This window comes from Leucoraja erinacea, chromosome 24 (assembly GCF_028641065.1).
Source record: "Leucoraja erinacea ecotype New England chromosome 24, Leri_hhj_1, whole genome shotgun sequence".
Classification (NCBI taxonomy): Eukaryota; Metazoa; Chordata; class Chondrichthyes; order Rajiformes; family Rajidae; genus Leucoraja; species Leucoraja erinaceus.
In genome coordinates this window covers 5,578,021-5,594,354 of record NC_073400.1, presented here as the reverse complement: position 1 = coordinate 5,594,354, position 16,334 = coordinate 5,578,021, and the positions used below count along the sequence as shown (strand labels likewise).

General features: G+C 46.7%; 1 protein-coding gene across 1 annotated transcript in view; it reads right to left on the bottom strand.

The window, feature by feature from the left end:
- The window catches only part of LOC129708592 (ras association domain-containing protein 8-like), a 52,613-nt gene that overhangs the window by 29,769 nt on the left and 6,510 nt on the right, over positions 1 to 16,334 (bottom strand). The window lies entirely within an intron of this gene.

The window sequence follows — 16,334 nt, the reverse complement described above, 5'->3', positions numbered from 1 at the left end:
ATGCCCATGCCGAACATGATGCCTATTCAATGTAATCACTTCTGCTGCATGTCATTCATATCCCTCTAATCCCTGAATATCCATGTGGCTATCTAAAAGCCTTTTAAACACCACTATCATATCTGCTTTCACTACCTCCCCAGGCAGCAAGTTCCAGGCACACACCAGACTCTGTGTGAAGACTTACCCCGTATAGCTCCTTTAAACTTTCTCCCTCGCGCCTTACAGCAATGCCCTCTAGTCTTTGACATTTACAGCCTGGGGAGGGACTCGAGGTCATAGGTCACCATGAGGATACAGAATGTTAACCCTGAAAGTGGAAGGAGCTGGTCAAATCAGATTGTTTTTGAAGTTATCCATCGATCATTTTATTAGGTCAATGAAGGTCAAAAATCTCTCTGGAGGTAAATGTTGTCTGCGGCATCACTGCCCATGTCATTAGAGGCAACTCCACACTGGGGCAAATGCAAATGCCGCTGAAGGGTCAGGGGTCAAAGTTCCTGCTGGACACTAAGACCTAACTGGGCACAAATTTGCTGCACTCTCACAATCACACAGCAGGAGTTGTTTTCATAATTGTATGCAAGTATTTCTCGCCTCTGGTGGTGCTGAAGATAACCTGCTGCAATGTTACTGCTCCCGTAAATGTATTGATGCCTCCCTGCTGATGAGCTATTGATTCCACACAGCTATGCAGTGTAACTGTATGGGATTGTATATGTCAGGTTCCACATGACCTAACTATTGTTGCCAAGCTGACAACTGATGGTAACTTGACATATGAAGTCCAGTACAACACTGTTAATCTGTCCACCTCGGGCCGTTGCGAGCGGAAGGGAACATGATATGATATGATATGCCATTTATTGTCACTGTACATATACAATGAAATTAAAAGCTGCTCGTACTCAGTGCATACATATAATTTAGTACAAAGAACAAGAAACAGAAAACAAAAACAGAAGGGAGAAGGGGGGGGGGGGGGGGTGATAGGTGCACAATTCTGCGGCGCTATATACATATATACAGATGGAAGTCCGGGTGTTGGGCTGTGAAGTCGGTGCATGTGTGAATTTGAATTAAGAGTAGTTATAATTTTCGGAAAACAACTATTCCTGAGTCTATTTGTCCTGGATTTGATGCACCTATAGCGCCTTCCAGAGGGCAGCAGGTCGAACAGTCCAAACGCAGGATGGGAGCTGTCTATGATGATCTTCTTTGCCCTGCTAAGGCAGCGGGAGGTGTAGATATCCATCAGGGAGGGGAGAGGGCAACCAATGATCTTCTGTGCTGTCCTAGTTACCCTCTGAAGCCTCTCCCTGTCTGCCATGGTGCAGCTGCCATACCATGCTGTAATGCAGTATGTCAGCAGGCTTTCGATGGACGAGCGGTAGAAGGCCTGCAGCAAGTTAGAGTCCAGGTTGTGCTTCCTGAGGACCCTCAGGAAGTGCAGCCGCTGCTGAGCCTTCTTGATGACCGCTGTCGTGTTGTCAGTCCAGGAGATATCAGCAGCGATATGGACGCCGAGAAACCGGAAGGTGTTGACCCTCTCCACACACTCGCCGTTGATGTGTAGGGGGGCTAAGTCGGTGCTGTGCCTCCTGAAGTCGACAATGAGCTCTTTTGTTTTTCTGGTGTTCGTGCCTGCAGCACACGCAGCCGCCGGCCCGCGGCTGAACCCAGGACTCTGGGCACCGCCGCCAGAACGTCGTCCCAGCCACCGGAGCACTGTCCCAACCCCCGGACCGGATCGCCCTCACGTGAGTACCGTTCCACCCTCAGGCTGGGCCACTCCAGCGGGAGTGCCGTTCCACCCTCAGGCTGGGCCACTCCAGCGGGAGTGCCGTTCCTCCCTCGGGCTGGGCCACTCCAGCGGGAGTGCCGTTCCTCCCTCGGGCTGGGCCACTCCAGCGGGAGTGCCGTTCCTCCCTCGGGCTGGGCCACTCCAGCGGGAGTGCCGTTCCTCCCTCGGGCTGGGCCACTCCAGCCCCTCACCATGCCGCTCTCACGGGAGCACCGTTCCATCCAAGGAAAATTTCGTTCAGACCGTAAGGTCTGAATGACAATAAAGGAAATTCAATTCAATACAGAGCCAGATTGTTTTCTGAGCACCAGGTTGTCAACTTCAGGACTTCCTCTCTGTAGGCTGCCTCGTCTCCCTTTGAAATAAGTCCGACTACAGTAGTGTCGTCAGCAAATTTGACGATGCGGTTGTTGTTGTGGGCCGGACTACAGTCGTAGGTGTAGAGACAGTATAAGAGGGGGCTTAGCACACAGCCCTGTGGGGAACCGGTACTCAACCTGCGAGTGGAGGAGAGGTGGGGGCCAAGTCTCACAGTCTGGGGCCGGTTTGTGAGGAAATCCTTAATCCAGGCACATGTGACAGTGGGGAGGCCGAGAGTGACCAGTTTACCAATGAGAATGTCCGGAATGATTGTATTAAAAGCTGAGCTATAATCCACAAAGAGCATCCGGACGTAGCTCTGCCCCTGCTCCAGATGGCTCAGCACAGAGTGGAGAGCTACGGTAATGGCGTCTTCCGTGGATCTGTTTTGGCGATAAGCGAATTGGTGTGGGTCGAAGTCTGGTGGTAGATAGTCGTGTATCAGCAAACTATGAGCCAGATGCCGACTCCCATTGGGATTTCCGAATGATTGGAAAATGGATTATAGGAGTTTTACTGTGCATAGTTTCTATTTATTTGTTGCGGTAAAGGATATTTATTCCCTGTGTAGTTCCAGAGTTGCTGTTTATTCGGCAACGCCCGATTTACTCACGAGGTTCAGATTCAGATTCAATTTTAATTGTCATTGTCAGTGTACAGTACAGAGACAACCAAATGCATTTAGCATCTCCCTGGAAGAGCGACATAGCAAATGATTTGAATAAATAATAATAAGTGTCCGGGGGGGGGTGGTGATTGGCAGTCACCGAGGTACGTTGTTTAGTAGAGTGACAGCCGCCGGGAAGAAGCTGTTCCTCGACCTGCTGGTTCGGCAACGGAGAGACCTGTAGCGCCTCCCGGATGGTAGGAGGTTAAACAGTCCATGGTTGGGGTGAGAGCAGTCCTTGGCGATGCATTTCGGGATGGCATGGTGGCACAGTGGTAGAGTTACTGCCTTACAGACCCTGAGACCTGGGTTCGATCCTTACTACAGGTGCTCTCTGTACGGAGTTTGTACCTTCTCCCCGTGACCTGCGTGGGTTTTCTCCGAGATCTTCGGTTTCCTCCCACACTCCAGAGACCTACAGGTTAGTAGGTTAATTGGCTTGGTATAAATGTAAAATTGTCCCTTGTGTGTGTGGGATAGTGTTAATGTGCAGGGATCGCTGGTCGGCGCGGACTCGGTGGGCCGAAGGGCCTGTTTCCGCGCTGTATCTCTAAACGAATCTCTAAATTAAAAGGTAACTGTGCCAATTCATGTTTGTTCAGCAATATGTGGGTTAAAATCAACATGGTGTCAGGTGGCAAAGGATGATTAGATCCCTGAAGACCTGTATGGAGGACTGAACAGGTCTAAAGGTTACTCCAAATCTCCAAAGAGAGTCATTATTCTTTAACTCTGCCCCAGCTCCCCTCCCTGTCAGGGAATTAATGAACTGCAGATCTGTGCTGACACTGTCTGCCTTCTCCACATGTCCTGTGCAGGAATTAAGCAGACATCTCAAACAAAAAGTGTCCTCTCTCTAATCTGAAATCTCATCAGCCGTACAGATCCTCTTTTAGAGACGTCCATCTTTCAGCAAAGACAGATTAAATTAAAAAAACTAATTACAGCAGCAGCTCGTCCCTGACTTATAATCAAAACAATCAGAGAGACGGAGAGACAGCCTCTTGAAACTGTTCCACCAAATCATTAGATCATTGTTCATTCATCTGATGCAACGGTCAAAACACTAATCTATTCCATAGAACGCACTCTATCGGGGTGCATCACACATTAGTATAACTGCTCTGCCCAAGGCTGCAGTGAGTTGTGAACATAGCCCAGTCCATTCAGTCTCGACCCCCCAACCCGCACCCCTCCCATCGACACCATCTACACTTCACACTGTCTTGCGAAAATAACCAACACAATCAAGGACCATTCAGCTCTCCACCATTCTGTCTTATCCTCTTTCCCTTTGGGCAGGAGTTGCAAAAGCTTAAAAACCTGGACCATCTGATTCAAGAACACGCACAGTGGCGCAGCGGTAGAGTTGCTACCTTACAGTGCCAGAGACCCGCGATTGATCCCGACTGCAGGTGCAGTCTGTATGGAGTTTGTACATCTACGGTGGGTTTTCTACGGGTGCTCCGGTTTCCTCCCACATTTCAAAGACGTGAAGGTTTGTAGGTTAATTGGCTTGTGTAAATTGTCCCTAATGTGTAGGATGGAACTAGATATGAGTGATTGCTAGTTGCGGACTTGGGGGGCTAAAGTCTACGCTGTGTCTTTAAAACTAAACTCAAACTAAAGCAGCTTATTTTCTGCTGTTATCAAATGGATCTGCCATATGCTCATAAGGGCATGAGTAGATTTAGGCCATTTGGCCTATCAAGTCTACTCCGTCATTCAATGGTTGATCTATCTCTCCTTCCTAATCTCATATGCTAAGGATGAATTCCTGTGCTTCCAAGTAATCAATTTGCAGCAGTACTTCCACTTTTGTTCAACTGCATTTTCTCTGAACTTGTAACAATATCTCCTACACTCCATTATTTCTTCGTTTTCATTACCCGATATATTTACGTGAATAACGCACACATCAAAGATTGCCTTTGATTCTCAGTAAGCAGAGCAATAACAAACCAACACAATTTCCCCTCAATTTTCAGTGGATCCCAGCATTTGCAGCCTTTAGAGGGAGTGAATGAGACCTCCATCCCTGTATTGTGCAAAATAATGAGAGCATCCGATGGGCTGGGTGTCACGGTGGGACAGATGGAATAATGCAAGTGCATCCTCAGCTTTTGACTGGGTTTGTTTAAAAGTCAGGGCTTAACTTGTCAACGGACATGCATTGTCTAATGGATGCATGTCCAACAGTGGATTCTGGCTCTCTCCAATATTTAAATCCCTTTTTTTTCTGTCCAGTGCAGGAGACAAAACCATCCTGGATTTAAATCTTTTTTTTTACCCAGCTGTCAAGAGATTAACAAAGAAAGAGCAGATTTGTTTTGTGCAGACTGACCTTTGACTCTCAAAGCTTTTTGTCTCTATGAGGTATAAATTGTAAATAGCTGGGATTATGAGTGTGAAAGAAGACCTACAAATGTAATATAGTGGTTATCCAAAGGCTCTAATCATTTGAACAGGCCCTGTCATCAGCTGCAGGATCTACAACTGGAATCATCCATTGTTTTTATCTGCACTCTGGGCTAAACACTAACATGGAAGTAACCACTGACATAGCTTAGCATCAGGAACGCTAATGATGGAAAATTGCTTCCTTTCGATTTTCTACTGCAAATGAATATTAGGAGTCTTCCTTGCTCTGTCTTGCTGTTTCAGGAGGACTGATACTGTGTGTCTTTCGATGGACTAAAGAGATCAGTAGGTGGTTGAAAGATAGGAGAAATAGATTAAAATGTCAGGCATGAAGTAAACTGACAATTAAAATACATTTGCAGCATAAACCCGGGCAAAGGCGCAAAGAGTGATAAAATAAACTGCGTTACTCCAGCATTTTGTGTCTGTCTCACACATTTCATCTCCCGACAGACAGACACAAAATGCTGGAGTAACACAGTGGGCCAGGCAGCATCTCTGGAGAAAAGGAATGGATGACGTTTTGGGTCGAGACCCTTCGTCAGGTCTGAAATTCACAATCCAGCATCCACAGTATGAGCCACCACAAACTGGAGGGCCAGTCTGATTGAAATAAACATGTACCCAAGAGAAGTCAGTTCAGCTCAAATCAGTAAAGAGTGGTGGATCCCGCACTGCATTTAACATGAAGATGGACACAAGGATAGAAAAGGAATAGGTGACATTTCGGGTCGAGACCCTTCTTCACTCCTGCACAGAAGACCCTTCTTCAGTCTCGACCCAAAGCGTCACCTATTCCATTTCTCCAGAGATGTTGTCTGATCCGCTGAGTTACTCCAGCTTTTTGTGTCTATCTTCAGGATTTAAACCAACATCTGCAGTTCTTCCTACCCTGAAGTTCACATATTCAGTACTGAAATGAGGTCTGCACTCATATCAAATGACCAGCGTTACCCAAATGAAGGTCCCAGTCAATGTATCAAACCTTCAAACTCCTGTGGATTGAACCCTGCCAAATTGTTTCTTATTGTCCGTTAGGCTCATAAAATAACACTGCCTTTCAATCCGTTTCAGGCATTTACAGCTTTACATGGAGAAAGAGATATGTTTTACCAAGGCCAATGTCCATTAACTGATACGTAACCAAACAGCATTTGGCAGCTGGCGCCTGTATCTTAGATACATGCAGGAATTAAAAGGCGGCTGCTCTCAGAGGAACAGATTAAGCACACACACAACCTGTACCCCATGCTTACCATCACTCGTGCTAAATACCAGGGGAAGTCCTAAATTCATCCATGGGAATAGAGTATTTTAAATACCAAACTTGTTTAGAATTGTTACTACCTCAGTGATGCCTTGGTGTAACAATTATTTCTGCTGCCTCACAGTTCCAGTGGCCCAGTTCAATCCTGAGCTCAGGTACTGTCTGTGCAGAGTTTGCAGGTTTTCCTGGTGACCATGTGGGTGTCTGCTAGGCGCTCTGGTTTCCTCACACATCCTAAACATGTGCAGGTGGGTTCCATGGCCGCTGTAAATCATCCCACAGTGTAGATTATTGACAAAAGAAGCAACTGGGCATATGACAGTAGGAGTGCAAAGAAATAAGGTGAGGCGGGAATGCAGTATTGAGAAGGTAGACAAAAATGCTGGAGAAACTCAGCGGGTGAGGCAGCATCTATGGAGCGAAGGAAATAGGCAACGTTTCGGGCCAAAACCCGTCTTCAGACTGAAATTTGGCCCGAAACGTTGCCTATTTCTTTCGCTCCATAGATGCTGCCTCACCCACTGAGCTTCTCGAGCATTTTTGTCTACCTTCGATTTTCCAGCATCTGCAGTTCCTTCTTAAACATGCAGTATTGAGAGCTTAGTTTAGTTTAGAGACACAGTGCAGAAACAGCCCCTTCGACCCACCGAGTCCACACTGACCAGTGATCCCCGCACATTAACACTATCCTACACACACTCGGGACAATTTACATTTATACCAAGTCAATTAACCTACAAATCTGTACGTCTCTGGAGTGTGGGAGGAAACCAAAGATCTCGGAGAAAACCCACGCCGTTACGAGGAGAATGTATAAACTCCGTACAGACAGTACCTGTAGTCAAGATCGAAACCGGGTCTCTGGCGCTGTAAGGCCGCAACTCTAACGCTGCACCACCGTGCCGCCCTTAGCTGGCAGCTTGTACCGATCTGATGGTCACCTTCTGTGCTGCAATAAGTAAAGGGCCTGTCCCACTTGGCCGTCATTTGCGCATCTCGCAGACGGCCCGCAAAGATTTTGTACATCACAAAATTCTGCGACGCCGCACGTCACTGCCTATGTCATCACGCACCATGCGCGCATCATGTGCGTGTCGCGATATGCGCGTTGTGTGTCATGATGCGTAAATTATGTCGCGTAAATTACGCACAAATGACGGCCAAGTGGGACAGGCCCTCAAGACTCATTTGAACTCACCAGAGACACAATTTTGTCTGTAACAAATTTCTCTCATCTACCTCCCTGCATCACACGGCTGAACGGTCGGTCCAATGCTCAGACATCCCTTTGTTGCAACTCAAATGCAGGAAGAGATTCACAATCCTTGTGAGGTTTTCTTTTCTTTAAAGGGCTCTGCCTATTTTTTAGACAGCTTCAAATGGGTTGCACCAAAACATCTGAAACAGAACCATTGTCAACATGGTAAAGAATGTTGAAATTTAAGGGAAATTTTAAGGAGCGCGTGAGATAAAGTATCAAAAACTCTGCAAACATTTGGCAACTTGGATGCTTTGTCGAGTCAAAATAAGATATTAACTGAACCGTGCTTGGCAAGGGTAAAGAAATCCAAGGTGCTGGATATAATGAGTGCTGAAGTCAATGCAACAGCTTGTATTTATGCAAATCCTTTTAACATGGTAAAATGGATCCATGGAGTGACATCAAACAGAATTGAACATTGAGCTATGTTTGGAGAGATTAGGGCAATTGACAAAAAGCTTAGATGGAGGCAGGCTTTCTGGAGAATAGAGAGATAAAGGGAAAGAAGTTAAGGAGGGAATCACAAACGCCATGGGAGAGAGTTAAAGGAGATTGCAGCATCAAGGAGTGCAAATCAATACATTTTAAACCTGATATTTTTCTTGACGTATCACAACTCTGTGCACAAAGGGGATTGTGGAGTACAAGGCTGGATCTGGACAGGAAAGAGTTGGATCAGTGGTTATGAATGTACCTATTTGATGTTTCTATAGATTCTATGCTTTATAGATAGAGCTCTTGGGGCTTGTGGAATAAAGGGATAGGGGAGAAGGCAGGCAGGCACGGGTTATTGAATAGGGACGATCAGAGTGAATGGCGGTGCTGGCTCGAAAGGCCGAATGGCCTCCTCCTGCACCTATTTTCTATGTTTCTATGATGAATGTCAATGCTGGTGCTGTGTGAGAAACTGGCTTCCTTGGCTGCACTGTATCACCCTTCTCACTGCTCATTGTCCTGGCTTACCTGATGAGCATTTATTTATCTGAGTGTACCTTGGCCGTGGTGCACCATCGTGATGGATGTCTTTCTCTTTCATCCACTCCCTGCACACTGAGAGGCAATTTACAGAGGCCAATTAACCTACAAAATCCAACACTTCTTTGGGATGGAGGAACAAACCGGAATAAACCCACATGGTCACAGGGAGAACGTAGAAACTTGCACCCAAGGTCAGGATTGACCGCAGGCCTCTGTCTTCTGGTTCCTCATCTACTTGCCAGTGAAACTAGTTTCTCCTCATTCTTTCACAGGCTGTCATCAACATACATAAATGTATACAAAAGATATGCAGTCTCAGACTGAAGAAGGGTCTCGACCCGAAACGTCACCTTTTCCTTTTCTGCAGAGATGCTGTCCGACCCGCTGAGTTACTCCAGCTTTTTGTGTCAATCTTCAGTTTTAACCAGCATCTGCAGTTCCTTCCTACACATTTAGTCTGAGGAAGGATGTGTTGGCATCGGAGAGGATCCGGAGGAGATTTACGAGAATGATCCCAGGAATTAGTGGGTTAACAAATGATGAGCGTTTGATGATTCTGGGCTTGTACTCGCTGGAGTTTAGAAAGATGATGGGGGAGCTCATTGAGACCTACAGAATAGTGAAAGGCCTGGATAGAGTGAATGTAGAGAGAATATTTCCACTAGTGGTACAGTCTAGGACCAGAGACCATAGCCTCAGAATAAAAGTACCTGTACGTACCTTTAGAAAGGAGATGAGAAGGAATTTCTTTAGTCAGATGGTGATGAATCTGTCTTATTCATTACCACAGAGCTGTGGAGGTCAAGTCAATGAAGGTGGAGATTGACATATGCTTGATTAGTATGGGTGCCAGGGGTTATGGGGAGAAGGCAGGAGAATGGGGTTGATGGGAAAGATAGATCAGCCATTTTGAGTGGCGGAATATATTTGGTGGGCCAAATGGCCTAATTCTGCTCCTAGAATTTATGAATTTATAATCCATGAATTTTAATTTAACAATTGATGCAGCATATTTTTATGTACATTTTGTATGTTGATGAAAACCTGTGAAAGAGAAAGCGAGGAGAAACTGGATTCACTGGCAAGTTGATGAGGAAGTAGAGGATAGCTTTAGGATAATCTACAAAATGACACAGTGAGGTGCAATGATCTGTAATGTCCTGCGTAGAAGGGTGGTGGAAGCAGATTCTTTATTAACTTTCAGGAAAGGTTGATGTGAATATGAATGAATACCTCTGCCATCACAAGCCACCTATCCTTCAGAAAATATAGACCTATGATTCAGTTAATGGCAATGTCTCGGATTTGGTAGCTAAAATGAAAGTGCACTGTTTTAGCAAGAACAAGGACAAGATTCTTCCTTCTTCCGCCCTATGTTGTGTCTCTGTAACTTTGCCGCATGCTAAAATGACAGGCCAGCATACAGGTGATGCAGCGGTAGAGTTCCTGCCTTACAGCGCCAGAGACCCGGGTTCGATCCTGACTACAGGCGCTGGTCTGTACGGAGTTTCTACGTTCTCCCCGTGACCTGCGTGGGTTTTCTCCTAGATCTTCGGTTTCCTCCCACGCTCCGAAGACCAACAGGTTTGTCGGTTAATTGGCTTGGTGTAAATGTAAAATTGTCCCTGGTGTGTGTAGGATAGCGTTTATGTGTGGGGATTGCTTGTCAGTACGGACTTGGTGGGATGAAGGGCTTGTTTCCGTACTGAATCTCTAAACTAAACTAAAGTAACCATACAAATACTGGCATTGGATGTGAATTGTGGAATGGTTTCTGTAATGGAGACGCACCTTTCTTCTATCCTACCACCACCTTTACAGGCTGAGTCGCACCGATTCCACATAATGGTGGATGACCTCTCTCCTGAATTCCCCTCATCTGCAGTCCAGGCAAGAATATATGCAGTTTATAGATTAGATTGGATTGGAAGAAAACAGCATGGAAACAAACCCATCGCTTCTCTGAGTCCACATCAACCAGTGGTCACCTGTTCACAGTTCCATGTTATTCCACTTTCTCATCCACTCCCTACACATTCGGGGGAATTTAGAGGCCAATTAACCTATAAACCCGCACGTCTTTGGGATGTAGGAGGAATCCAGAGCACCAGGATGAAACCCACGCGGTCACAGCGAGAGCATGCAATCTCCATACAGACAGCACCCGTGGTCAGGATCGAACCCAGATCTCTGGCCACTGTGCCGCCTACTGGTTGTACATTTTACAATTGCTCAGTGGCCACGATGTGCAAAAAGGATTCCATGTTGTAACTGGGCCTTTAAATGAACGGCACACGCATGGCGGTGTTAAAGGTGGACCTGCAGTCTGCAATCTATAGCAGTGTCAGCAGACATACATGTCCATGCTGGAGGTAGACAAGAATGCTGGAGAAACTCAGTGAGTGAAGCAGCATCTATGGAGCGAAGGAAATAGGCGACGTTTCGGGTCGAGACCCTATGTCCATGGTGGAGGTGCCTTCAGATTAAAGGATCTGATCACCTGTGGCTTTTTAAGGTCACATTGTCATGGGTGTTACCAGAGCCTTGATTTTATCAAAAGAGAATTTGCATTTACACATTAATGCAGTATTTCTGAAATGAGTGGGCTGTTGTAATGGTAAAACCCCTAAATTTGAGATTCCGATCAACAGGATCTACCAGCATTTGGCAAGGCAAGGACTGATTAGGGATAGTCGGTAAAGCTTTGTGGGTGGAGAAACTGTGTCTCACCAATTTGATTGAGTGTTTTAAAGAGGTAATCAATGTGATTGATGAGCACAATGTATTTGACATTGTCCACGTGGCCTTTGACAATGTACCACATGGTAGGCTGCTCTGGAAGATTAAATCACATAGGATCCAAGTGAACTAATCCATTGGATACATGAGGCCCTCACTCGTGTCTCCTCGGTACCCCACAGTTCCGCCCTTGCTCCCCCTAGTCCTTTCCTTCCACCCCATCAGCCATCGCATACAACACATAATCCTCCGAAATTTCCACGACCTCCAACGGGATCCCACCACTAGCCACATTTTCCCATCTCCACCCCTATCCGCCTTCTGCCGAGACCGTTCCCGCCGCTACTCCCTGGTTTACTCATCCCTGCCCACCCAAACACCCCTTCCCCAGGTACCTTCTCCAGCAACCGTAAAAGATGCCACACCTCTCGCTATACCTCCTCCCTCCACTCTGTCCAGGGACCACGTCAGTCCTTTCGGGTTAGGCAGAGGCTCACCTGCACCTCCTCCAACCTGATCTAATGTGTACCCATTGTTCAAGATGTGGACTCTTATGCATCGGCGAGACCAAACACAGACTGGACGATCATTTCGCGGAACATCTTTGCTCAGCCCGCCTGAACCAACCTGATCTCCCGGTTGCTGAGCACTTTAATTCTCCTTCCCATTCCTACACAGACCTTTTTGTCCTCAGTATCCTCCATTGTCAGAGTGAGGCTAAACGCAAATTGGAGGAACAGCATCTCATATTTTGCTTGAGCCGCTTACAGCCCAGTGGATAGACACAGAAAGCTGGAGTAACTCAGCGGGACAGCCGGCATCTCTGGAGACCCTTCTGAGGGTCGCGGCCTGAAACGTCATTCATTCCTTCTCTCCAGAGATGCTGCCTGTCCCGCTGAGTTACTCCAGCTATCTTCGATTTCAACCAGCATCTGCAGTTCCTCCTTACAGCCCAGTGGTATGAATATTGATTTCTCTCACTTCACGTAGCCCTGGCATTCCCTCTCAGTCCATCCCTCCCCCACCCATCGCACTAGCTTCTCATTTTCCCCCTACAAACAGCTCACAATGGCCTGTTTCCTTTATCATCATTAGTTTTTTGCATATCTTTCATTCATTGTTCTTTACCTCTCCACATCACTGTCTATATCTCTCGTTTCTTATAGAAAGGATGTCATTAAACTGGAAAGGGCACAAAAAAGTTTCAAGAGGGTGTTACCAGGTCCGGATAGCTTGAGTTACACAGAGAGGTTTGATGGGCTAAGTTTTCCCACCTACTGCGCAGGAGGCTAAGGGGTGACCTTATGGGGAAGTATAAAATCATAAGGGGGATAAATAGCCACAATCTTTTCCCCTAGGTAGGGGATTCTAAAAATAGAGAGCAAAGGTTTAAGGTGAGAGTGAAAGGATTTAAAAAGAGCATTTTTTTCATTTGTGGGGTACATAGACCGAGCTGCCAGAGGAAGTGGTAGATGTTTTAGTTTTTTTAAAGTTTTGATGCAGTGTGGAATCCGTGCTGACCAGCGATCCCCGCACACTAACACTATCCTACACTCACTAGGGACCATTTACAATTACAAACATTGACCACCTACAAACCTGTAAGTCTTTGGAGTGTGCGAGGAAACCGGATCACCCGGGTAAAACCCACGCGGTCACAGGGAGAACGTACAAACTCCATACACACAGCACCCAGCTAGTGCGACTTGGGTGGGGGAGGGATAGAGGGAGAGGGAATGCCAGGGCTACGTGAAGTGAGAGAAATCGATTTCAAGAGGATTTCATAGCAAGAGGATTTGAGGATTTGAGTATAGGAGCAGGGAGTTTCTACTGCAGTTGTACAGGGTCTTGGTGAGACCACACCTGGAGTATTGCGTGCAGTTTTGGTCTCCAAATCTGAGGAAGGACATTATTGCCATAGAGGGAGTGCAGAGAAGGTTCACCAGACTGATTCCTGGGATGTCAGGACTGTCTTATGAAGAAAGACTGGATAGACTTGGTTTATACTCTCTAGAATTTAGGAGATTGAGAGGGGATCTTATAGAAACTTACAAAATTCTTAAGGGGTTGGAACAGGCTAGATGCAGGAAGAGTGCTCCCGGTGTTGGAGAAGTCCAGGAAACGGGGTCGCAGCTTAAGGATAAGGGTGAAATCCTTTAAAACCGAGATGAGGAGAACTTTTTTCACACAGAGAGTGGTGAATCTCTGGAACTCTCTGCCGCAGAGGGTAGTCGAGGCCAGTTCATTGGCTATATTTAAGAGGGAGTTAGATGTGGCCCTTGTGGCTAAGGGGATCAGAGGGTACAGGTACGGGATACTGAGTTGGATGATCAGCCATGATCATATTGAATGGCGGTGCAGGCTCGAAGGGCTGAATGGCCTACTCCTGCACCTAATTTCTATGTTTCTATGTTTCTATGATATTCATACCACTGGCACTGTAAGGCAGCAACTCCACCACTGCATCACCATATCACCCTGGATACAATTGGTACAATGACAACATTTAATTAGGACTCTTGGAGAGTTACATGGTTAGGAAAGGTTTGAAGAGATGCGAGCCAGGCACAGGCAACTTGGGTACACAAAATTGCTGGAGAAACTCAGCGGGTGCAGCAGCATCTATGGAGCGAAGAAAATAGGCGACGTTTCGGGTCGAAACACGACCACAGACAACTTGGACTAGCTCGGTTAAGCAACTCGCTCAGCAGGGACGGGTTAGGCCAAACGGTGCAGCTGACCGCACGAGGTGGAGAGGTAGCCTGAACCAACATCTCAAAACGGGGAAGAGAAACTGTTGAACGCAGCGGCAGACAAGAGGGCGCGCTGAAAGGAGCGCAGCAATTTCAACAAACCAGAGACCACACACACAAATGTGACCTTTGCCACAGAGAATGTCACTCCCACATTGGTGTCTTCAGCCACAAACGACGCTGCTCCAGCTGAGGTTGGAGCAAGCAGCCAACAACTAGGATGCATCATCCATGGTCAGTCATGACCTAGTGGGGCCCTGACCCTGAAGCTCTGACCCTGTAGCCACAAAACAGATTACAAATACTGATGTTGAAGCATGTCAATCAACATGTCTTAAGAAGGGTCTCGACCTGAAGCATCCCGCATTCCCCCACAGATGCTGCCTGTCCCGTTGAGTTACTCCAGCTTCGGATTAAACCAACATGTCTTAATTTTCTGAAGAAGTGGCCTGACCCAAACGTCATCTATGCATGTTCTCTGGAGATGCTGAGTTACACCAGCTCATTGTGTCGTAATTGATCCATTCAGCATGGTCCCCCTGGCCCTCGCATTATTGCAACTAATTGATCCCGGCTTTTTGCCTCCACCGAGCTATCTTTAACTTGTCATGTGTAAACTTCTCAGACTAAAGTACTTCCTCAGATCCGACAGAAACCATTACTAATTAAGGTTCTGGAGCTGTATTTGTTTGTTCTATTTAATTTGTACATTAGTATTCTGCATTATCCTTTCTCCATATCCTATAGTATGCTGACCCCTGATTTCCAAGCTGGCAGTGGTTCAGATAACGGACAGCCTCACCTGGTCCAGGAACACCACTGGGACCGTCAAACGGGCCCATCAGCGACTGCACTTCCTGAGGAAACTAAAACAGGCCTCACTCCCCACCAACATCCTCAGGACTTTCTACAGGGGCACGGTGGAGTCTGTACTCACGTACTGCATAAATACGTGGTACTCCACCTGCAACTGTTCGGACAGGAAGGCTGCAGAGGGTAGTGAGGGGAGCAGAGAGGATCATTGGCGTCTCCCTACCCTCGGTACAAGAACTGTTCCAGAGCCGCTGTCTGAAGAAAGCACAGAGAATTGCCAAGGAAAAACTGCACCCCCTCCACGCACACCTGGATCTCCTGCCATCAGCAAGAGATATCGTAGCATCAAAGCCGGACACGAGGCTGCTAAACAGCTTCTACCACAGGCTTGAGGCTGCTAAACAGTCACTCTGCACCCACAGTCACTTGACTTGACTCTGCGGCTGGCACGGACACTTTAATACTGGCACTGGCCACTCAAATCAGCGGCCCCGGACATCTTTATGATTGATTTATTGAATTTTAACATTGTGTTTTTTTTACCTGCTTTTAACTATTTATACTGTTCCATCAGGGACTGGATTGTTTTTAGTGTTATTATGTGTGAAGTGTTTAAATTTCATGTGCGATGCTCTGCTATTCACTGGGAAACGTCTTTTCATTTTGCACTGTAACAACTGTTGCTTGCAAGATGACAATAAAGGTTGATTGAGAGACACAGCCCCATGGTGCATGGGACATGGGGCTCAATTCTGACATGAAGTGTTGTCTATGCAGCACATTTCCTCTGAGACTGGGTGGGCTTCTTTCAGGTGCTCCAGTTTTCCTTCCTACATATCTCCAGTTTTCTCCCTCATCCCAAGGATGTGTGTGTGGGTTGGTTGTTAATTGGCCTCTGTCAATTGCCCCTAGTTTGTAGGAGTACATCTGGGAGGAATTAGTGAGAATGTAGAAGGATTAAAAAATGTAGAATCAGTGTAAGTGTGTGATTGGTGGTCAGCGTGGACCTGGTGCACAGAAAGAGCCTGAATCCATCCACGATTTCTCCATGACTCGGCCATCCACCACCGCTGCCTCTCTCCTCCCTTAAATTGGTGGGGACCAGGATTGGGGAACTGTTCAGGAAACAGCAGAAGTAACTGCGAGCGTTGGAAATCAGAAGTGAAACTTATATTGAAGATAGACACAAAATGCCGGAGTCACTCAGCGGGGCGGGCAGCATCTCCGGAGAGAAGGGATGGGTGACGTTTCGGGTCGAGACCCTTCTTCAG